The sequence below is a fragment of the Jaculus jaculus genome, chromosome 4 (assembly GCF_020740685.1).
Source record: "Jaculus jaculus isolate mJacJac1 chromosome 4, mJacJac1.mat.Y.cur, whole genome shotgun sequence".
NCBI lineage: Eukaryota > Metazoa > Chordata > Mammalia > Rodentia > Dipodidae > Jaculus > Jaculus jaculus.
The window spans coordinates 144016143-144040173 of record NC_059105.1 but is presented as its reverse complement, the minus strand read 5'-3'; the positions used below and the strand labels follow the sequence as shown (position 1 = coordinate 144040173).

The following is a 24031-nucleotide window of genomic DNA, read 5'->3' as shown; positions in this document are numbered from 1 at the left end:
AATTAATGAGATGTTAAAATGAGTATGTAAATGCAGGTTAAATGTTTTTGAATGTTTTTATATTTAGGAAAACTCAATGATAGAAAATAGGATGAAAGCAAATTTAGAAACAAAAGAAGCCAATTATTATTGTTGCTGTTATGTTGCTTCTCCTGTTTTCACAGATGATGTTAAGGTACAGTTTAGAGTCTTGCAGTTCTTACCACAATTAGCTGGCAACGCCTTCTAAAAACTTTGCAGTCACTAGGAGTCTTTAACAAGTATTGAATCAACTAGAATGGAACCCAATGTTGTGAAAGGTATATGATTTATTTTAATACAGAATACCAAAGGGATGTTATAGGGCATGACATTTAATTATAACATTCACTCCTCAATCCATACTTAGTTATCACGAATTGAAATTTGATTCAAATATAGGCAATGTAATAAACAGAAATGATTATTTAGCATTTAATGGCCAAATTTAAGTCAATTCATGAAAACCAGCTGAAACTACCCAAAGAGAATATTTTATTTATATTTTTATTTTTTGTTTTTTCAAGGTAGAGTCTCACTCTAGCTCAGGCTGACCTGGAATTCACTCTGTAGCCTCAGGGCGGCCTCGAACTCGTGGTGATCCTCCTACCTCTGCCTCCCGAGTGCTGGGATTAAAGGCGTGCACCACCACGCCCGGCGAGAATATTTTAAACAAAAGTGCGAAGCTATGAGAACCTTGGAAAAATCCTCCAGGAGAACTTTTCTCTCATGTGGGTAGGCATATAATTGACATAGGGAGGGAATTAGGAAAAAAAACAAACAAACAAACAAAAAAAACATGTCCTCACAAATTACCTGTGGCTACTGCGCTTGTGTTTCATTTCATATGTTTGTCACGCAACCCCTATATGTTCACATTGTTTGACATATTATTTTGCTATTAAAAGGTTCCCCATCATTCTCTCAGCAAAAATCTTTGAGTTACAACAAAAATTTTCAAGTTCTTTACTTCTGATAAATAGCCCTACTCAATCTGCCGGTTTCACCTGCTGAATTTCCTACACTGGAGACAAGGCAAAGCAGCATGAGCTCCCGCTCTTATCTCCAGTAGTGATGTTTACACCTGTTTTTCAACGGGGAAAAATGCTTCCTGGCCAGTCAAATTAAGAAAACAAACTCTGAAAAGTCAATGGTGTTACATTAGTCACTAGACAAAATGGGTTTGCCTGGAGGGCAATTTACCATGATCATAAGGTAGAATTGATTTTGTTTAATTTTGTTTATTTATTTTACTTACTTATTTGAGAGTGACAGAAAGAGAGAGAGAGAGAGAGACAGAGAGAGAGAGAGAGAGAGAGAGAGAGAGAGAGAGAGAATTGGGCACGCCAGGGCCTCCAGCCACTGCAAACGAACTGCGTACGAGTGTGCCTCCTTGTGCATCTGGCTAACGTTGAGTCCTGGGGAATCGAGCCTCAAACTAGGGTTCTTAGGCTTCACAGGCAAGCGCTTAACCGCTAAGCCATCTCTCCAGCCCAGAACTGATTTTTCTTTAAAGATTATAAATGAATAAAAATAATGTATACATGATCATGTACTTTCAGTCTGCTAATCCTCACAACATATTCACATTTCAGTGTGAGATATCCTTAAATAGCTTTGGCAAACTGGTTGATGAAAAATCAAAATTCAAAATATGTATATAGATATGGTTTATGGTTAACTTTAATGAATATCTAAAATAAAAAGTAATACATTTTTTGTTAATTAAGTAATTTGCTTATTAGGACCTTAAATCTATGAGAAAAAAATATTTTCTATAAAAATAATATTTTTCATTAAAACTCTATATATAGGGCTGGAGAATGGCTTAGCAGTTAAATCACTTGCTGGCAAAACCAATGGACCTTGGTCCAATTCCCCAGTACCCATATAAAACCAGATGCATATGGTGGTACATGAGTCTGGAGTTTATTTGCAGTGGCTGGAGGCTCTGGCATGTCCATATTCTCTCTCTCTTCTTCTCCTCTCAAATAAATAAAATATTTAAAAACAAAATACTCTATATGGAGATAATGGTGTTACTAAACTTATCATAGATTTCAAGATACTAAGCTATATATTTTCAACCAGTGGGCTAGAATAATGTGCTCAATTGATAATTTCTTTTTGGGTTTTCGAGGTAGGGTCTTGCTGTAGCTCAGGTTGACCTGGAATTCACTAGGTAATTTCAGGCTGGCCTTGAACTCACGGTGACCCTTCTACCTCTGCTTCCTGAGTGCTGGGATTAGAGGTGTGCACCACCATGCCCAGCTCCCACATAATTTTTAAGGGACTTCTAATAAGGGAAATACCCTTTCAAAATTATGCCTATCAATTGAGTCTTAACAATAGGCACATACATACTTATATGTTCATTTGTTTATATTGGTTTAACCCAACGAACTATTATTGGATTCTTTTTTTTTTCTTTTTTTATTTAAAAAAAGATAGAAATTCATAATTATTTTAGTTCTTCTAAGCATTCTTATAAGGATCAACCACTTGATTTCTACAAATGTCAAAGAAGCTATGCATAGCTTTTTTTTTTTTCCTTGAGATGAAAAGATGAGTTGTTTTAGTACTTGATAATGTGATTTAAATGACTTTGAGAACTGTGTAAAATGTGCTTGTAGATGATACAGATTAGTCCCTTGTTTCTGTGTCTGGATCATCTCCCAGCACACTTGAATAAACTTAGGCTAAAGGAGTTTCATGAAAGAATCCTGGCTGACGTGAGTGGGAGAAGAAAATGATGAAGAAATCTGTCTCAATCATTGCAAATAGATTTTCTTTTTTAGTGATAGTACCCAAATGTATTGAAACATTTGAAACATTTTTATTTAATAATAATTGTGAGTTGTACATTCTTATTTTAAAAATTTATCCTTCATGTGTATTGAATTATTTCAGTTATTTTGTGAAATAGTAAAAGCTGAAAATCCTAAGTATCTCATTCTAGAGGATTAATTAGAAACAAATTAAATTAAACATTTTGTTAGTTGGAATCTGTGAAATATCAGGAAAATTGTATTATTTTTCTGTCTCCTATTTCAGCTTCTTATTTGTTCTGATAATTAACCCTTGAGGAAAAAGTTATCCCTAGCTTATTGTTGAAATATTATGGCAATTAAGAAAGCAAATAAACATCTATATCATCATAAATATATGAACATTTAATAGATTTAGAAGTGTCCACTCTGTGAAGGGATCAACAACATAACTAGTTATTGTAGAACTAAAGATTGGCTTCCTTCTCTCAAAACCCCAATCTTCAACAAAAGCAGAATCACTATGTTTTTGAAGGATAAATTTTTCAGGACTCTAGCCTGCTTTTTCTCTTTTTTTCAGTAAAAAATAAAAAGTAAATAATAATAGTAATACTTATTTACTCTCATTTCTGTCAGGATGAAAACAGTGTGTTTTGTTAGGATTAATAATTTCTAGGGTTCATATGAACCTCTTCATGTTTACCTACTTTCAGGCTTTCAGTGACAGTGTGAAGTACTTAAGAAGATTTCAGAGAAAGAAAGAGAATGGCACATTAGTTCTCTAGCCACTGCAAATGAATACCAGATGTATTCACCATCTTGTGTATTGGGCTTACATGGGAACTGGACAATCAAACCTAGGTCCTTAGGCTTCCACAGGCAAGTGCTTTAACTGCTAAGCCATCTCTCCACCCAAGAAGATTCCTTTTTAATAATTTATTTATTTGCAAGGAGAGAGAAGGGGAGAGATATAATGGGTGTAATAAGACTTCTAGCCTTAGCAAACAAACTCCAGATACATGCACCACTTTGTGCATCTGGTTTTACATGGGTACTGAGGTATTGAACCCAGGTCATTAGGTGTTGTAGGCAAGTGCCTTGACTGCTGAGGCATCTCTCCAGTCTCAATAAGAGTCTTTAGAAAGCTTCTACTCTACAGCCTGGCAATACCATCATGAGCGCAAAGCCAGCTTGGGCTACAGGTCAGGTTTGTCTTGGCTAGAGTGAGATTCTGCTGAAAAAGGGAGTAGAAATGAAGAAAGGAAGGAAGGGAAGGAAAGAGGAAGGAAAAAAAAAAAAGAAATAGCAAGTTTCCATTCAGTGGTTCAATATCAGTACCAATTTATATGTGACTTAATAGTCTATATAATATTTATATTTCAATGCTTCATTTAATGTGAGGTCTAAGTGCTTAAGTGAGAATTTACTCCATGGATCTCAAGGCCATTGGGTTTTAGCTGCCTACTAGAAGAAGATATTAACTATCATCCAGTCACTAGCACTAAATTCAATTGTTTTTTTTGTTTCCCACTTCTACAAATGAGCACCCACAATAAAATTTAGCAAACATTTCAGTGGCAATTACATGAAGCCTTAATTTTAGACTTTAAGTTAGACATTGATTACAAAAGTGGATGTATAATTTCTTATAGAAACATAGAATATGAAACATTAATGTTAATTGTTTGCATTATTTTATATATAATTCCCCAGACATTTAAAAAATACACTGTTAATACAAGAAATACTCTATAAAATATAGGAAAGGATATAAAATACAGGCCACTTTTTTCTCTATTAAAGCACACATTTTTTCATCTTTTTTCAAGGAATAAACTATAGCAATGAACACAAAGTAAAACATAAGTACTGACTTAACATTTATTTATTCAATTTCCTAAAACAAGATAATCTACATCTATAATTTATATGCTCTAGATTATGTGTTCAGTTGCTTATTGTTATATGCTAAATTTGAAATGTCTATGTGGTGGGTTGAATCAGAGTCAACTGTAAACTCTTGTGTTTTGAACACTTGTTTGCTGCTGGTGGAAACTTGGGAGGAGGAACCATGCTTGATAGGTGTGTTGTTGTTGGGGGGGGGTGCTTTGGGATGTTATTGGCCAGTTCTCTTTTGCTAGAAATCAGCTTTCTCACTTCCTGTTTTCCCTATGCTGTGGCAGAGGTTATGTCCAGCTTCTGCTCATGCGATGCTTTCCCCCTGCTATTATGGAACTTCTCTTGCTTGGACTGTAAGCCAAATTAAAGTTTTGCTTCCCATCAGCTGCTTTTGGTTGGTTGCCTTATCCCAGCAATAAGAAGATAACTATAGCATTTCACTTAAGTTCTTAAGATGTATTTCTTATCTGTTAGTATCCTATGCTAAATCAGATATTAAACATTTGCACTCACAACTATAAGCAAAAAATATAGCCAAGTTCATGGCCTTTCATAATTTAAGAATATTAAAATTTTATAAATGACAACAAATATAAAAACTCAAATAGTTACATATTTAACCTTGGATTTACATAATGCAAATAATGGGCTTAGGTGTATTTTATTTTATTTTTTGGAAATGTACTAAATACTACCATAATCAATGGCTACATTATTGATTATTTTAGTAACACAACAATGGCTACAAATAATGAATTCAGGATTTTGACTTTACATAATAAATGAATTGTGTTACTTATTTCCAAAGCTATAGAATAATTCAGGAAGTTAATTAATAAAATATTCAGAGGATAAAATTATTATGAAAATGAACATATTTATGTTTTGTCTAGATCTGATCAGATATATTCATCACTATATCTAAATTACTGGGATGCAACTTTTATCCAAAAAGATAAATTTCAATTTTCATTATAACCAGAATTTAAAAATCTAAAAATAGTTTCTAAAACTAGTAAAAGCTTTGATGATAGTAATATATAGTCCTACAAAACACCAAATTGTTTATAAACCTGACTGTACATTGTAAATATATAAAATATATAAAATTTCTATATATCAATAAGTATTCTGAAATAAATGTATTTATTGACAATCTCTGATGAAATTTTAAGTGAATTCATGATTAATAAAAATTTAAATAATATAAATGCACAACAATATATGTACATACGTAATATTTGTATATGCCAATAATACATGTAAACAATCTATTATATATGACCATATATTTAAATTCTAAATAATAAGTAATGGATCTCTATAAATACACATATATAGATAGTAAATGCAATCATTTCTTTCAAAGGAAAATTATTATGAATCTTTTCATTGAAGGGTAACTGAAAAAAGCAAGGATTCTATGACTTAAAATATGCTTATAATTTCCCATACAAAAATATTTTCAATTATAAACAATTATATTCTTCATTTGTAACATACTTTTCTTGAGTAAAAGAAAAATTCTAGAGTATTTCAAGAATGATGTACAGAAACTCCAGCTATAGCCAGTGGAATACCTGTATGGTAATATAGATATATTCCAGGCAGGTTTTCTTTGTGGAGTGACTACTGTGTAACAAATAAATACTATCTAAATGTTCTAGAGTAGTTCTATAATAATTTAGTACATGAAGAGCCATTTCAGCTCAAACATTAAGATATTGAACAAAGGGGCTAATCTCTGTGTACGAAATATTGGTAAAAATCATCTTATTGTAAATCTACTAGACTATAGACTACCTAGCTCAGTTCCCATAACACTAACATGGAAAACTCCATACCACAGACACCACTATGAAACAGTCATAATTTGAAATTTTACTATTCTAAGGACAAGAGTTCCTCAGAGAATGCATGAATGCCTTTTTTTTTAATTCAATTGTCCTTAAGCTGGCTTATACAAAGAAAATCCAGCAACCATGAGGAAAAATGCCTTTACTTAACCAAAGTGTTTTCTCCAAGTTCTAGATCAAGCTCCTTCTGTTCATGCTATTGTGTTTGCAGTTACATCAAATTTTCACATCACCTCTTTCATATCTATATGTCAAGCCCCTTATCCTGAACTGGTTTGTAAAATATTCTTTCTATATAGCAATAAGTTTGTCTTTTTTTTTTTTCCTCTCTGTTATAGTCACATTGCAGAGACCCCAGTACATGCTAACATTATCTTTTTTTTTTTTTTTTTATTTTCACCTCACCCAAAGAAGCACAAGATCAGCCTTATAAAGGAATATATCTTCATTTCATAAAATATCACTTTGGGCTGGAGAGATGGCTTAGCGGTTAAGCGCTTGCCTGTGAAGCCTAAGGACCCCGGTTCGAGGCTCGGTTCCCCAGGTCCCACGTTAGCCAGATGCACAAGGGGGCGCATGCGTCTGGAGTTCGTTTGCAGAGGCTGGAAGCCCTGGCGCGCCCATTCTCTCTCTCTCCCTCTACCTGTCTTTCTCTCTGTGTCTGTCTCTCTCAAATAAATAAATAAAATAAAATAAAATATTTAAAAAAAAAATAAAATAAAATATCACTTTACTGGGACAAGTATCCTTTGACTCAACCCTTGTTAGATCTCCACCTCAGAAGAGCTGCCATTTCTTGTTGCAAAATGCTGCTCTCAAGTCACAAGAGTTAATGGCAGTTTAGTATTTGTCTGACATTCATTTTACTTTTTTCAATGAACCAATAAGATAATTAACCATAGAAACTGATGGGGCCAGAGAGATGGCTTATTGGTTTAGGTGCTTGCCTGCGATGCCTGAGAACCCAGGCTAGATTTCCCAGTACCCTTATAAGCCAGATGCACAAGGTGGTGCATGCATCTGGAATGCCTTGCAATGGCTAAAGGCCCTGGCATACTCTCTCTCTTTCTCCAATATATACATATCATATTAAAAAAAGAATCAGAGAGTTGAGTTTCCAGCCATCTTTAGCATTCATCGCAGTAAATTTCATTTATTTTATTAATGCTGCTACTGATGACTACTAAAATAATGTCAGAAAATAAACACTATATCATTTCTAGTTTAAAAAAAAGGTCAGTAAAGGAGCCTTATTGATCTGTACCAAAAGTTGCCTATCTTCCCACTTTATTTTTTTTAAATGATTTCTGCTAGGAATACAATTCTAAAAATTATTTAAATAATTAAAATTCAGCTTTATGCTCTCAATTGATCTCATGGTCTGAATGCAGATTATCTCCATTTTAAAAGGAGTTTGAGTTCTGTATCATACTACCCAATTAGAAATAATAGAAACATGTTCCTTTCTTCACATGCTAATGAAGGAATTCAGAAAAAGGCAGCCACATTTTATTATTGGAGCTTATTAGAGCACAACAGATGCTGCATAACCTTGTCAGGACGAAATCACTTCCAACAAGCACCGCGTACAATGAACTGCAGAGTGGTGAGGCACCTTTTTTCTAATAACGAGCTTTTCAGGTTAAAGGTATGTTCTGTTCTCTACAAATGCAGTGTAGAATAATTTCTAACTTGTCAAGCTGTTTTGTTTTGTGGCAGTTTCTCTTTTTAAAAATGGCATTACGAATGGATTTTCGAAACAAAATTAAGTCTAAAGAGCCCCAGAAGCTCAACCTGTGTGTTTCTCTCCAAAGACTACTGCTCAAATTGGGAGAGGAAAAAAAAAAAGAAAAAGAAAAAGGAAAAAACAACACTATTACCATTTAGTCTGGAATCCATATATCTAGCTACTTCTTGCTGAGTGGAAGTAATCTCCCCCTCCTTAGAGTTTCCAAGGGATAAGCAGTATACATCAAGACTTTTTATTAGAGGTTTACATAGGACTTTAACTTCAATGAATATAGAAAAATTAAGAAAAGAGATATCTTTATGCTAAGAAGAATTAAATATCCTTATCTTAAAACAGAATGCAACCTTGCACCCTTAATATTTTTATTGTTAATTCCACTGGCATTGGAGGCAGTGGAAAGAAGAGAGTGTAGTTACATTGCTTTTCCATGAAGGACATTTATTTTCTCCCATTATTTTCAGTTACATGTAGCAGCCTGTTTGAGTTATAGCGCAAAAGTGTCAACAAGTCCAGGATGCTCACTGAGATAAGCAGCACCAGTGTGACAGGGTCTCACTCCACTGTGCATTGACCCTCCTCAAGATTCAGAGTCACCTTGCCTGCTTCATAGAAAGGACTCTCCGCAAAACTAGATTTGAATGAATCTCTTGCATCATTTTGGTAGCCTCCACTGGCTTTTCATGCTAAATGAAATCCATGTACAACAATAAATAACAAAAAGCTGCTCTTGACAATGAAAATACTGCAATTTTAAGCTGTAGGTGGTATCTAACAATTCCATGTAATTACAAAAGTTTATGAATAAAATCAATGTCTTCTTTAGAATAAAAAGTGTGTGCATTTTAAACTTTCATTATATTCCAAACAAAAAGGGCAAAGAGAAATGTAAAGTAGGATCCCAAATGTGTTTGACATGGATGATCTTGTATCATTTACTTCCACCTAATTCAGTATGCAAGCTCTTTCCTGGAATCACTTCACCTAAAGTAAACTGGAAGATTCTATGAGAGAACAGTGCTATCTTTCATTAAGAAAACAACAACAACAACAACAAACCCGCAAATGAAATAGAATATTGGGGAGGGGGGCAGTATGAAAGTACTAAAAAATCCAGATATTTTAATATAGGGTTTGTGATAAAAATTTGAAAATAATTTTTATATTATTAATCGCTAGGCATCTATGTATTTTATATAAGAATTAGAGACATGACCATGTATATAATTCATTTTAGACTCTGTTCTGAACTAATTATAAAATTGATTTAACTTTAAAAAGCATTCACATAACATAACTTTTTAACTTTTTGTTTTTATTTATTTGGCAGTAGAAGAGGGAGACAGACAGACAGACAGACAGACACACACACACACACACACACACACACACACACACACACACATACACACACACACAGGAGACAGAGAGAGAGAGAGAGAGAGAGAATGGGTGTGCCAGGGCCTCCAGCCACTGCAAATGAACTCCAGATGCATGCACCCTTTGTGGATCTGGCTTTCATGGGTCCTGGGGAATTAAACCTGGGTCCTTTGGCTTTGCAGGCAAACACCTTAACTGCTAAGCTATCCCTCCTACTCCAACATAACTTTTAATGTATATTTATATATGACTACAAGGTATAATAGTCCTAAAGATGTGGCCCACTTTCAAGTTGCAATTAAGTAAACTGATATGGTGCTTATATTGTAGACCACATCCCTATTCTTCTTCAATATTACAGTTGTAAATAATGGAAAACATTTTCAATATGATCAAAATGTTAGTATCAGTGGACCTCTTAGGATACATTTCACTATTCTTAATAAGACACTCACATTTAAACACAATAAGCTTGCAATCTAAATTGTTCTTAAGCATACTTGTTGAAATTTGTGTAAACTGTTCACCTTTTGTTTGTCAAAACAGTTGCTTAATTCATTCTAGATTAGATATGCATATTTCTATGTTTTTCTAGTCATAGAACTTCATAGAGATATTTCCCATGTTTATCTTGAGTCTACACCATTATTTTAAAATATTTTATTTATTTATTTCTCAATGAGGGAGGGAGGAATGGAGAAAGGGGAAGAAAGAGAGAATGAAGGAGAATGAGTGCACCAGGACCTCCAGCTGCTGCAAACGAACTCCAGATGCATGTACTAATCTGTACATCTGGCTTTACATAGGTCCTAGGGAACTGAACTCTGGTTGTTGGCTTTGCAGGTAAGTGCCTTAGCACCTGAGCCATCTCTGCAAGTTAAGCCCACATCGTTTTTTTTTTAAACATAGAACTCTAATCACAGGGTAATAAAGTCTCCAGAATACTGATTCAGAGTAGAGTCATGATTCACACTACTAGACTGTGCTGCCTTTGTTGAGATTGCAGACAGAACTATATTACCAGCAGACACAGAAACAGAAATACTAGAAGGTTTTCATGTTGATAAATATATTCACTTTCTTAGAAAAAAAAAAACTTGTGATGATTCAAATTGATTATCAACTTGACAGAGTCTATGATTACCAAGTAGACAAACCCCTAAGCACAGCATTGAGGAATTTTCTAGACTGGGTTAATTGAAATCAAATATTTACCTTAAAAGTGCACAACACAGGGCTCAAGAGGTTCCTCAGTTGTTAGGGCACTTGCCTGCAAAGCCTGCCACTGTGGGATTAATTCTCCAGTGCCAAATTAAAGCTGAATGCGCAAAGTGGAGCATGGGTCTAGAGTTCATTTGTAGCTACTATAGGCCTTGCGTGCCCATTCTCTTTCTCTCTGTCTTTGTCTTGCTCTCTCCTTGCAAATAAATAATTAACAAATTAGGGCTGGAGAGATGGCTTAGCGGTTAAGCGCTTGCTTGTGAAGCCTATGGACCCCGGTTCGAGGCTCGGTTCCCCAGGTCCCACGTTAGCCAGATGCACAAGGGGGCGCACGTGTCTGGAGTTCGTTTGCAGAGGCTGGAAGCCCTGGCGCGCCCATTCTCTCTCTCCCTCTATCTGTCTTTCTCTCTGTGTCTGTCGCTCTCAAATAAATAAATTAAAAAAAAAATTAACAAATTAAATAAATTAAGAAATAATATTCTGAAGTGGGCAGCATTATTCCATGGGCTGGGGCCTTGGACTGTATATTAAAGAGAAAAGTCTCTGGACACCAGCACCCATCTCTATCTACTTTCTGACTGTGAAAACAATGGTACCCACTGCACCATCTTGCTAAGGGCATGCCTCTCTTGCCCTGATGGCTCCAACAGAGCCCGAAGGAACCCTTCCTTCCTTAAGTTGCTTAAGTCAGAGTTTTGGCAGAGCAACGAGAAAAGTAACTAATACATGATGATAGTTTAACTAAAAAAACATGAAGAAAGTTTGTAAATTTATCAGCACCTCTCAAAGAGATAATGATTTCTAAAATGCTTTGAAAAATATGGGCTGGAGAGATGGCTTAGTGGTTAAGGCACATGCCTATGAAGCCTAAGGACCTAGGTTCAACTCTCCATGTCCCACGTAAGCCAGATGCACATGGTGGTTCATGTGTCTAGAGTTCGTTTGCAGTGGCTAGAGGTCCTGGTGTGCCCCTTCAGTCTCTAATAAATAAACACATTTAAAAAAAAAAAGAAAAAATATGTAATAATATCTGTATCTCAGGAAAGTTGAAAATCTGATACAAAACTGAAGTTTTAAGTAATTATAACTAACTTTAGCGAATTCTAACTTTTCCATACATGTCTTTTGTCTCACAAATCTTAAAAAATAAATGATTCTAAATATAGCATTTAATATTGCAAGTCAAAAGCTTAGTCAAATTTCATGGGAAAATCTGATAATATTTCAAAATTACCAAGGACAATTCACAGGGATGTTTGTGTATGAAAATTAATGAATAAATATATTTTGACATATCCTTCAAAGACAATTGCCAATAAATACAATAATAATGCTATGTAGAATTGTGAGTAAACACCTATTGAGCTCCATTGCTGATTGTTGTACCCTATAATCACATACTTCCTCATGAATAGATCTCCCTGATGCCCTAAGTATTCTTGAAATAGTTTAAAAACAGTTGCTTAACAAATGATCTCTGACATGAGAAAGAGGAAATATGACTGATTACTTTTATAGATTAAGATCATTTAAAATGTGTTCATTCTATGAAAGTGAATATTTTACTGAAGTGAGACATTTTTGTTGTGGAATTTAATATAGGAATACTGCATTTAATAAAGGGATTCTGGAAATATATTTAAAATTCCATTAGAGTAAAATGATGACTGATATAATGTCAATATTCTAGATTTATTAACACAGCCATGGTGGGTAACCAACTGCTCTTGTATTGGCTAACAGATGTGCTCACTGGAAAGGAAACTGCATCTGGACCTGGGAAACAAGTCAGAATCATATCCAGATAATGATTCTGCTTTCCATTATCAAGCTCCCACTAATGTTAGGCTATAAGAAGGTCTATACCCTTTAAACACTCTCTAAATTAATAATGGTTATCACATTTTAATAACTGGTACTGACTTCACTCTCCATTGGAGAATATGCTTTTCTTTATCAGACAGAAGCTGGACCTGAGGAGGTAAACAGCCCTGTGCACTCCACCCCAGCCCTAGCTAAAACCACAGAGGAACTGGGAAAATGAGCAAGAATGCTATTTTCTTAGTGAATCTGTTATCACCACAAGAGTAAAGGAGATAGACACTGAGTATACTCAACAACTACCAAACCAGAGATCCAGAGGCTCCTAAGTACCCATCACTAAAGTAGACTTAAAATGCACCCACTATGGCTCAGGGAATTTTGCAGAAGAGGAGACAGAAAGATTTTTAGAGCCCCACATTGGGACATTTTGCACAGAGACATTGCCTCTCCCCCATAACTGACTGTTGTCCCCATAATTCATGACCCACAATCTCCAGGGGTTGACCTGCATCCCAACAAGGAAGGCCTATTCAGAAAAGGGGCAAGGAGGAGGGAAAGGATGTGCCAACAAGTGTTTTTTACATAGATATGTCCATATCTAATAAAAATAAATTTAGGGCTGGAGAAATGGCTTATCAATTGAGCGCTTGCCTGTGAAGCCCAAGAACCCCAGTTCGAGACTCAATTCCCCAGAACCCAAGTTAGCCAGATGCACAAGGGGGCACAGGTATGTGGAGTTTGCAGTGGCTGGAAGCCTTGGCATGCCCATTCTCTCTCTGTGTCTGCCTCTTTCTCTGTCTGTTGCTCCCAAACAAATAAAAATAAGCAATTTTTTTTAAAATTTAAAAATGAACGAATAAGCATAACTGATTTCCATAATAGCTGTCACAACTTGTACTCCCATCAACAGTGAATAATAATCTATCTTTCCCCTCATAATTGTCATCATTTATTGCATTTTATTTTGTTTCATTTAAGCATTTAGCAAAGCAAAACTCACACTACTAAGGTAGATTGGAGTGGGTAGTCCCAAAGGAGTGCAATTTTAGTTTAGTTTCTTTTTCTCTTAAAAAAATATCAGAATCTTATTTTATGAACATTTATTTGTGAGAGCTGAGGAATAAGGAACAGAAAGGGAGAGACAGAGGGACAGAGAGAGAGAGAGGGAAGGAGGGGGAGGCAGGGGAAAGGGAAGGGAGAGAACAGGAAAGAAAAGAAAATAGAAGATTAGAGAGAGAAGAGAGGAGAGGAGAGGAGAGGAGAGGAGAGGAGAGGAGAGGAGAGGAGAGGAGAGGAGAGGAGAGGAGAGGAGAGGAGAGGAGAGGAGAGGAGAGGAGAGGAGAGGAGAGGAGAGGAGAGGAGAGGAGAGGAGAGGAGAGGAGAGGAGAGGAGAGACTGAACAGGCTAGGGCGTCATGTCACAGTAAACAAGCCCAGACACCACACCACAAGTGTGACTTTGTGCATCTGTCTTCATTAGGGTATGGCACTAAGGCCTTAAAGCTTTAAAACTAAGCAAACTGTGGACCTTTTCTCCAGCCCTTTGGTTATACTTTTTTTTTTTTTGGTTTTCTTTTTTAAGGTAGGGTTTCACTCTGGCCCAGGCTGACCTGGATTTCATTATGTAGTCTCAGGGTGGCCTGGAACTCACAGCAATCCTCTTACCTCTGCCTCCCGAGTGCTGAGATTAAAGGCGTGAACCACCATGCAAGGCTTGGTTATATTCTTACACCCCCTCTCCTCTACCTCCATTCAACTGAGGACCTTCCTCAGTGGGATTATTGGTATTCATTGTGGGGTCATGAATGCACCAGTTGGTGTCTGGGGGTGACTTGGAGTATACCTTCTCAGTCTGTGGCTTTTATTTTCTTTCTGCCCCTTCTTTTTCAATGTTTCCTAAGCATTGGTGGATGTGTTAGTAGAGTCCTTTAGTATGGAGCTCTTCACACAAGGCATTCTCACCTGAGTGAGTTGGAATCACAGGGTCATTTTAATTTGTGTTTCTTTGATGGCTAAGAATGATGAATACTTTTTAAGGTTTTTAAGAGATACTTGCATTTCTTCTTTAGAGAACTATAGTTAGTTCCATAACTCACTTTTTTAAAAATTTAATTTATTAGTTTTCTTTTCATCAAATACAGGCAGTTTGGTACCATTGTTTAGGCTCATCTATGATCTACCCCCTCCCATTAGACCCTCCTTGTTGATGTAAATGGGTCGTGCATTGATAACTCACTTTTTGATTGGGTTATCAATCTTGATTATCTTTCCAAATAATTAATTCCTTGTTTAGTAGATTCCTTGTTTATTTATTTTAGTTTATATTTTATTAACTTTTGCCTTGATCTTAATAGTTAATTGCTCTGGCCTTCATTTTGCAGTGGGCTTGCTCCTGTTATTCTAAGGCCTTTAAGTGCATCACTGAATTTATTTATTTGAGATCTTTCTAAGTGTTTTAATTAAGCACTTAAGGATACAAACTTCCCCTTTAGGACTTCCTTCTTAAGATATCCCACAGGTTTTGGTAAATTCTATTTTCATTTTCATTCAATTCTAGGTACTATTTTTTAAAATTTCTTTCTTGATAACTTCAGTGGCACATTTTTTTTTCAGTTGTGCTGTTTAATTTCCATGTTTTGTTTAATCTCTGGGAGTTTGCACATTTTCTCTAGTTTGTATTCTTAATTTTTAGGTTTATTGCATTGTGGTTAGATAAAACACAAAGAGATATTTAATTTTTCCTAAATTTGCTGAAACGTCCTTTGTGTAATAATATCTGATCTATTTTACAGTAAGTACCATGGACTTCTGAGTCAAATATGCATTTTATAGTTTCGGAGTGGGGTATGCTGTGCACCTGTTAGGTCTGTTTGCTCTATCACTTATCACCAAAGTTTCTGTTTATTTTACCTTCTTTTGTTTAGTTGAATGGTATTGACAAGAGTGGGATATTGAAGTTGCCTAGTATAACTGTGGTGGGGCTTACCTGTGATTTCATGTCTAGTAGTATTTATTTTATGAAGTGGGGTGCCCCTGTATTTGGTGCATATAATTCAGTATTGCAATATCCATTTGATAGATTTCCCCTTGATTAATATGAAGTATCCTTCATTATCTTTTTTGACTAGTTATGATTTCAAGTTTACGTTGTCAGATATTAGAACAGAAAAATGCTTTTTTTTAAATTTTTTCCTGTTTCTGCCTATATAGGATGCCTTTGCACATCCCTTACCCTAAGGTAGCATTTGCCATTAAGAGTGAAGTAAGTTCACTGAGTATAGCCAAAAGTAGCTCCTGCTTTCTGATCCAGCCCAACAAGTTATGCATTTTTATTGGTGAATTGAGACCATTAATATTCATATTTACTACTGAAAGTTGTGAGTTACTTCCTGTCATGTTCATGATTTTGCATTGTTTGGTGTTTCCTTGGGGAGCACACCAAAGAATGGTGCACGCCCTGGAGGTGCTCTCCCAGGCAGGGCTGTGGTCTGACTGGACAGCAAAGAAGGATTCACAGGCAGGAGCACAGATGGGGAGGGGTCCTAGAAGTACAGAGACTTAATTCACAGGTGTGTTTTGACTAGGTTCGTGAGAAGGACCCTGGACATGGGTGCAGGTGCTAAAGGTTTCCAGGAGGCAGGGACTCACTGGAAGCAATATGGCATGACTAGGCAAGTGGTGGGGGCTCTCAAGAATATGCTGAGGTAGGCAAGACCAATAAGGAGTGGTGTCCCACTGGAAGTGGCATGGCAAAAATAGGCATTTCTAGCAACATTCCTTTTACTGTATAGACAAACATTTGACGAATAGGTAATGTTCCTGAAAGAGGAATGGGATTCTTGCTTTAAAAGAATTAGAGGGGCTGCAGAGTTGGCTTAGTGGTTTAGGTGTTTGCCTATGAAGTCTAAGAACCAAGTTTGATTCCCCAGTACCCACATAATCCAGATGCACAAGGTGGAGCATGCATCTAGCATTGGTTGGCTGGAGGCCCTGCACACCCATTCTCGCTATCTCTTTCTCTCCCTTTCTCTTAAATAAACACATAAAATTTAAAAAAAAAAAAAAAACTGAAAGAAGACCAAAGGAGCCTTGGGAAAGAAATTGGTCACCAAAGTACTTATCTTCTAAGCATTAGACCCTGAGTTCAAGTAAAATGTATTTGTGTAGTTGGTAACAGTATTGATAGAACTGTAGCAACATAGCAGAGGACTAAAAGACCTGTTTTAGTTTCTAAAACAAACACATGATGTATTGTAGCAATATGCTTGAAAACTATCCTGAAAGAAGCTGCAAAGTAGATTTTATGTAAAAATCTATACACTATTACTTTTGAAAACAAATGCTAGACTTTCTCCCCATGTATCATTATATATTCCATGAACTACCTAATAAATGAGCCAATTAATGCCTGAATATTTGAGTAGAAGAGCTTTGTTCACTTTTGAAAAGCTATATTCTAACCTTGTTTCCACATCAAAAAAATCCAGAAGGCTTGCATGTCATGGACTTTATCCTGCTGTTTATTAACATTACATACTGTAATTGAGAGAAAAGATTACATACGGGTAATATAAGAAATATTTCTGAAGGTTGAAAACTTTAAATGATAGATTCAGAACAAAGATTTTTTTTTTCGCCCCCTTGAAATCTTTGTCGGTGGTTCATCTAGATCTATAGGACCATTTACTTCACTTCAGAACAATACGTCTTTTCATGGATGTATATATATATTTACTCTAAAAGCTGAAACCTTTTCTACTGCATTGCTGCTCATCGTAAACCAGACTTGGAGTACAGATCCAACTCTGTTGTATAAGCCCTTCAAGTAACACACACACACACACACACACACACACACACACACACACACACACATTTAAATGTTTTAAAAATCAAACAAGCACTCCTGTCTCCACTATTCTATGCCATCTGCTTCTCTCTGCAGAGTTCAACAGCATATTAAAACAGTCGGAGGCATGCCTTTCCTACAGGCATCAGAGCTCCCCCTACTTTTTCATGTCCAGAAATGATGTTTTATCTCAGAGATTAAAGAAAGTACTATTTTTAAGAATCATCCAACTAGTTACTGCCTGGAAACTCTCAACCAGACATGAGAGCAGCAACCATCAGGTTCTTCCATTAGCACAATGTTTGCAACTCCATATGGATGTCTTTCCAATCATTTTCTTCCCAAACTATATATTCTCCACTCATGCCTCTAAAGAAAGCTGCTCTGGAAAACATTCTCATTAGGAGTACACAGAATTAATTTACCAACTGGTAGGTCTGCTTCTATGTGAGGGAATAGATTTCAGTTGAATTCATTTTTTTTTTTTTTTATGTTTGCTAGGATATACATCTGTCTGTCACCCAGGCTTCTCTTTCCTGCTCTTCTCCCAAACATGTGAGTACAAAGGTTTACTATCTTAATGCCACTAAGATATCTAATGGTTTGGCCTAATAGCATAACTAGGCAAACCAATCATGTAGTCTAACAGTGCATCTACACGTTTCTTTGTGGAAATGTAATAGCAAAAATATGCCAAAGAAAGCTGGTACTGTAGCTATCCATTTACTATTACATACACAGAAAACGTTTTCACTTTATTATGCAAGGAGTAATTATCAGATTTCAAATAACTGCTATTCATGGCATTTAAAAGTGACAGGTCACTATTATGGGGATGCACATGCCATCATCAGATTTGTTTAATTAAGTTATGATAGACTGAGAGTTTAAAAATAAAGTTAAGGCTTTTCTTTGATGATATTTCTAGCCTGTTAGAAAACTGGTGCAACATTAGGAATAGATACATATTCCTAAATTCGAAGTCAAGACCCTAAAATATTTGAAAGATATTATAGACTAGAAATGAAAATCAATTCTCCAGCTTTCAGTTTACTTCTCTCCCATGATAATAGATCAAGTCAGTGAAAAATTACTACACTGGATATAATGTGAGCATATTTACCAACTTTATGAAGGGATCCATGCCAAAATGATCAGAAAGCTTAATAGTTTGACTTTCAGTAGCAGTCTGCAATATTTCTGCATACGGCTCATTGTCTTTGAAGTTTGGGACATTTATTATTAACAATAAAATATGATTGAAATGAAAGTAATAGTTGTATTGATTCCTAAAACCTAGAAAGGAATATTTAATAGTTTGATACTTTTCCTTAGACCAGAAGATACAGACTTCTAGTGGTAATATTCTCTTGTTACAATTTTTCAAAATGCAACACATTATTTTGATAATGGTTCTTAAAATTAATAATAAAATGCATCCCTTATAAGTATCACTAATGAAGCAAAATATCCTGGAAACATAAAAATAGAATAATGTATTTTACAAGTATTTGTTTTAACAAACCATTGAACAGTTAAGCCATAAGTGCAAAATGATCTTTTAGAGAACTTAATCAGTAACTGTGATAACTTATTAGAAGGATTAAAATAAAAGTAGACTCCACTTCCATTTCATTGTATGCTATCAAAATACCAGTTATTAAGATTTTCCTTGTTTTATAGTTATGAACATTCAATGTCTTAGAAATGCAAAGTACACACATCGAGTGAAATTTAGAGAACTGGGAAGTTGTGTAGTGGGACATTTGAAGAATTACTTAAAATTTATTTATACAACAATAAAATAGGGATGTAACAAGTCAGTAAAGACAATGGTTAAAGTATTTTTTTTACTCCTTCATAGATGTTAATATGATAGTAGGATATAAATTGATATCATGTGGACTAATAAAAAAATTCTGTAGGTTCACTGGATAAATTGCTTTATGCTTAGACAAGAGGATCTGAGTATAGATCCCCAGAAACCACATAATTACTGAGTTTTGTGGCTCATCTATAACCACAGTGTTGTGGAAGCACAGACAATAGGATCCCTAGGAATTGTTAGCCAGCTAGTCCAGCCAAATCAGTGAGTCAAATTATCAGTGAGAAATCCTGTCTTAAAAATGCCTTGTAGGAGGGAATTACCATGGGATATATTTTATAATCATGGAAAATGTTAATAAAAATTAAAAAAAAAATCCCTGTAAAATGACTGAAGAGGTTACTCAGCATTGGCCTCTGTCTCCATACGTGCACTTGCATGAACACACACATACACATACACAGAATAGAATGGGCACATACATGTGCACCCACATACATTAAAACACACATGTACATATGCATGTAGAGTATGGACATACACACACATAAGAGAGAATAAAAAAAGTTTTCTAGAACAGTGCAGCCAAAAGCAGTGGTTCTTCATTGAAGCTTTGTCACTGCTCCCTGTTACTCTGGTATACAGTCTGGACATGCCAGAATTAGTGTGTCTATCTGCCAAAGAAATAATTGCTAGTCATCATGCTCTATATTACTCCATAAATCCTAAGAGGGCACTAAGCTAAAAGAGCACCTAGTGTGTTTCAGTATCTCTGTAAAATATATTTACGCGCACACATGATGTAGTGTTCATTTTCTATATATAATTTGGTAAACTTATAAATCTTTCTAGTGTGAGAAGTAGAATTAAGAGGACATACAACATCCACCTCTGGTCAGAGACAATTAACAGATTAAAATTTGGGCAATGTTTTGACTGGTTTCTCACATTCCATATTATTATTCTGCAAAACTTTCCAGATCCCACATAAAAACTTGTAAAAATGTATACTTTAAAACAGTTCATCAAGAAATATGGAAATTTTAACAGTTTTGTTATCATGCTTTAAGGTTAGTGGTTTCCCATGCATCCATTCTTTCAGTAATAGATAAATAATCTGTATGTTGTCTAGAGTGGTTGGATGCTGGTCCAGGTACTCACCAGTTAGGAAAGATGTTTTAGTTCCTGTCTCTGAATTTAATGTTGCATTAGATAAACAAGACTGATTGTAGGAGGTGTCTTGCTCTACATATTATTAGCATTCTGTTTGTTGGACTTCCAAAAAATTTTCTTATGGTTCAGTTAGCAAGAATTGAGAATTTTCTTTTTTTTTGGGTCAATTTTACCCTAATTTATATTCTTGGCACCATATTCAGAGAATATCTGTTGCAAAAACTCTGCATGAAATTCTCTAGGGAGTTTTATGGGCCTTGGAGTAATAAGGGTACTGGTGATAATATAAGGTTAGCTATATTTCCTGCACATCTGTACACCATATACTGTACTGTTTTCTTCTATTAATTATGTGTATCATTTACTTAAGATCAATCCATAATCCTGTGTTGTAATATTTTTATAATTTTGGCACTTGGGCCACACCATGTGGATTATAATTATCTATACCATGATGTGGTCCTTTCTCACAGTTCTTTTTTTATTCTGTATTATTTCAATCAACAATTGAGGGAATGAACTCTTGGAATGACCTGTAGAAATGCTTCTTGTCAACCCTAGAAATAACTTCCTACAGAGTGTTGTTGTGAGATGCTTTCTTTTCTCTTATTTCCTAACTTCTTCTCTTGAAACTTGTCCCAAAGTTAATAACAACCAAGTAATCAGCCGTCTTAAAAATAACGTGACTTTGTTTCCTCTGCCTTTGTTTACATTTGACCTGGAGAGTGCAGGTGACCAATGTTGGCAAGGAATACATAGAGATGCCACCTGAGCTTAGGCTATTCTATTTCTCCCATTTCTTCAATGACCTGGCTGTGCTCCCGACACTGAACACGGTGTATGTGAGTGAAATACACTTAGTTGAAGTTAACACATGTTAAAAGTCACAAATCACCTATAGAACTGCTGGGAGACATAGGTGGGCATAGAGGGATTGCATTTATAAATGGAGTGTGTGTAAAATGGATCAGCAGAGTCCAACAGGTCATACCCCTAAGCACCTCCCTTTTAAAAAACAATGCTTAAGGAATTATTCAGAGTCAAAGTTTCTATTGCTTTGCCCATGTAGTGCGGACATTGTCCAAATATTGCTGATTTTTGTTGTTAAAAAAAAATGTGTGCCTTGTCAGCAGATGATAGAGGCAAAGACATGTCAGAGCAGTGGTAACAAAAGAACCTGCAGGTTCACTTGGGTTAAAAAAAAAAAAAAAAAAAAAAAAAAACCTCCAAGGGTCAGTTTCCTTCTGTCAGATTCTGATCCAAAAGCAACTGGCCCATTCTTAGGCAAGCAAATCCAAGAGTCAGTATTTATAATTCCAAGGTATTTCCCTGGAAATTTCTTATTCATATCATATGATTACCTCCTTTAATATCTTTAATATCATTAATTTTTGCTTCATAGTGTTCTTGCCATCAAAAGTTAAACACTTGGGTTGGAAAGATGGCTTAGCAATTAAGATGCTTGCCTGCATTGCCTAAGGACCCAGGTTCAACTCTCCAGGTCCCACAAGCCAGATGCACAGGGTGACTCATTTGTCTGGAATTCTTTTGCAGTGGCTGGAGGCCTGGCATGCTCATTCTCTCTCTCTCTCTCGCCCTCTCCCTCTCCCACTCTGTCCCAAATAAAAATTTTAAAAAGTTAAGTACAGACCTACTTATTAGTAAGACAACAAATAATTTTATTTATATGGTAAATAAATAAATAAATTGATATTTTAGTCAGAGTTATTCATATTTAAGGACACCAATAATATATTAACATAGGGCTGTTGCTTTCTGAATAAATACCATTATAACGATGCTAGTAACAGAGACAATTCATTTTATAAAGAAATAAAATGTAAGAGCTGCAAATTACATAATATAACTATGGGTACTAATTTAATATGCTAATTTTTCCATCATTAGCCTTCTTAATGAACAGTGTTACTTCTCTACTAATGAAGGGTCCACACTGCAGAGGTTTCATCTCTACTAATGAAGGGTCCACACTGCAGAGGTCTCAGAAGTGAGATGTCTTATCTCACAGGTACCTCTATGCCAGCCTTTCATTGAAGTTTTATACCAGCAGATTCAAATTAGCATCAATACTCCTAAAGCTGAAAATTTTCAAAGTTGAAATTGAAATGGAGGGTGTTGAAAAAACCCCAGTGTCCCTAACATGAAATATCAGGGCTATTAAAAAAAATAAAGGTGATATCATTTCAGTAAGTATTTCTATGGACACCAACAGATCTGCACAGAATCAACTGGGATGGCATTCAGTCATTGACAATTTACCAGGAAAGTGTTCAGACCTCTATGAAGTGGCCTAGATCCTAGGCTAGTCTCACGTTCCATGAAAACTCTTCTGTCCAACTGCTGTAATAAATTTTCACAGCTAATGCAAAATCAAGCTTGGTGTAAAAGATGAAAGGGCAATGTTATCATAAATGATTACATGCAACACTCATTGTAAAGTGGAATGCCAATCACATTTCATCATTTAGTAGGATTTTGAAATAGGCAAACCATTAGCAGAAGAGGGTAGCTTTTATATTTGTACAACCAGTGACTAATGATACATTATACCCAGTGTGCAAAGGGGAAAGAAACTTTATTTTGTAATGAACTCAATTGCAGCCCTTTTTAAATAGAGTGTGATATGCTTTCCCTGTTTCACTGAGCCTCTTATTACTCGTGTCAATAAGCCTAGGTAAACCACTGTTGAACTTCACAGCATTTATCTAACAGCATGAATAGCATTAATCTATGGGGTGCTTTTGATGAATTGGAGTTCAAAAAGCAAAGCCCAAAATGACTTCTTACAACATGCTCACAGAACTGTTTATTAGAAATATGTCGACTGCCAACCACCTAAAGGTAGCTTGGCTCTTGAGAAAGCCATGCTGCTGACCAGCTTGCAAATGCTGAGAGAACATATGAATTTCCCCCACTTGAATTACTTTACATAAACAACTGACATGATTTTCAACCGAGTATATTATTTCTCCTGTCATTTCCCTTCCAATTCTCCATGTGACATACTATATACAACTTGTGCTTGTGGTTCTTAGTTACCAAAAGTAGCTCTTGGAAAATTTAGGATACATCACATACAATAAATTTAAGATACTATGATAAAATGTCTAGGTACTGTTAGATCCTGCTCTGGAGGTCTGAGCTACATTCTTGGCAAAGTGGTCAGTTGATACTTTCTGTCTAGAAATAAGACATGTGAATTTGCCTAGAGGAGTTTATCACATTTAATTCTGTCTTACTACTCTAATTTGATTAGAACAATCTTTCCCAAAGTGAATGTTTGCCCTGCCATGACATTAAAAGGTAAACTTGTCTATGCCAATACCACACTGAATGCACCTGACATCTGATCTCAGTAGCTAAGCAGGGTTGGGCCTGGTTAGGACTTGGATGGGAGAAATTAAACTAATAGTTCTCCTATTCCCAGTACCCTTGTATTTGTAAAGTCTAT

General features: G+C 35.6%; 1 protein-coding gene across 3 annotated transcripts in view; it reads right to left on the bottom strand.

The window, feature by feature from the left end:
• Positions 1-24031, bottom strand: part of Cadm2 (cell adhesion molecule 2) — a 1093192-nt gene that overhangs the window by 89844 nt on the left and 979317 nt on the right. The gene's annotated exons all lie outside the window — the stretch shown is intronic.